Consider the following 1,846-nt stretch of genomic DNA (forward strand, 5'->3'; position numbering starts at 1 on the left):
TTTAATGTCCCACTAATATTATGCATGTTGTGAAAATTTACTTTAGAACATTTCTTTACCTCTCACTAACACACCCTTTCATGTTTGCATTACCTCTCTTTTCCTCACTGAGAGTAGATCATATTTTCAAGTAATTTTAGCTGCTATTTTTCAGAATAAACATCACACACAACATCCCTATGAGATGGCAAAAAATAATTAATATAGTTTTGTAGGTGTTTGTTTTGTAGTTTTGGACACACCAAAACACTCATGTCCATATATACCTATATGTGGGTGTGTATCTTTTATTTTGAAGGCGCATGGCTCAGTGGTTAGAGCGTCGAGCTTACGATCACGAGGTTGTGAGTTCGAATCCCAGACCGGGCTGCCTGTTGTGTTCTTGAGCAAGACACTTTATTTTATGTTGCTCCAGTTCACTCAGCTGTAGAAATGAGTTGCAACGTCACAGGTGCCAAGCTGTATCGGCCTTTGCCTTTCCCTTGGATAACATCAGTGGCATGGAGAGGGGAGGCCGGTATATTTATAGAAGACTGCTGGTCTTCCATAAACAACCTTACCCAGATTTGTGCCTGGGAGGGTAACTTTCTAGGTGCAATCCCAGGGTCAGTCATGTCCGAAGGGGGTCTCAGCAGCACCTTTTATCTTTAATCATTTGCTTGTTTCAGTCACTAGACTGCGACCTAGCTGGGGCCTCGAAGAAATTTTAGTTTGAATGAATTGACTCCAGTACTTATTTTTTGTTAAGCCTGATACTTATCCTGTTGGTCTCTTTTACCAGGATATAAACACACCAACACTGGTTGTCAAGTGGTACAAGGGGACAAACACAGACACCAGGACACATGCAAAGGTTTGTGTGTGTGTGCTGGGCTTCTTTCAGTTTCCATCTACCAAATCTACTCACAGGGCTTTGGTCAACCCAAGGCTATAGTAGAAGATGCTTGCCTGAAGTGCCATGCAGTGGAACTGAACCTAGGACCATGTGATTGGGAAGCAAGCTTCTTACAACACAGCCATACCTGCACCTTAAAAGCATGTTTATTTTTACTTTTTCTTGAAGATTGTTTGACCACAGTGGCAAGATGACGACTGGGTCCAGCCTGTGATACACTGGGACACCTGCCGAGCCAGACCTGTTCTCCTGACATTCCCAAGCCCTTTTTGTCATTTACTGAATCTGTTTGAGACATTTTAGAGTAAGTTACAAGTGCATTTTTTGATTTCTGCCAACCAACCAATTCAATGATTTTTCTAAGATTTGGAGTACAGGAAGTACCTGTGCAGATGGATTATTTTAAGTGGGTGAAGCTTGCACTGCACTACCCCCACCTATTGGCCCAAGAAGACTTTCACCAGTGTGCCATGAAAATTGACAAAACCAAGAACTTTCAAGGCCTCATGTTTTATTTCGGAGATTTCCTTCTCCTAGGTAGATTACCAACCAAGGTTTAAGAGCTTCTACCTGCCCATGAGGTAACCTATCCCATTCCAGACACCAAACTGACACTCAAACACTCTATAAAGTGATCAAATATCACTCCGGTGACCGACATGGAGTAGCTCATTCATTAAAAAGAAAGAAAGAAAGAAAGAAAGAAAGAATGTGATTTGCAAATGTAAATAAAAATTATATATAAATATAAAAAAAGTAAAAGATATGCAATAAATATAAATATGTATATAAAAGTAAAAATATACATATATATATATAGATAGATATAAAAAAATAAAAAAGGTATGATGTGTAAATAAGAATTACATATAAATGATATTGTATAAAGAAAAGTAAAGGATATGCAATTAAAAGATACAAAATAATATATATATATATTATATATATATA

Source organism: Octopus bimaculoides, chromosome 17, assembly GCF_001194135.2.
Source record: "Octopus bimaculoides isolate UCB-OBI-ISO-001 chromosome 17, ASM119413v2, whole genome shotgun sequence".
Classification (NCBI taxonomy): Eukaryota; Metazoa; Mollusca; class Cephalopoda; order Octopoda; family Octopodidae; genus Octopus; species Octopus bimaculoides.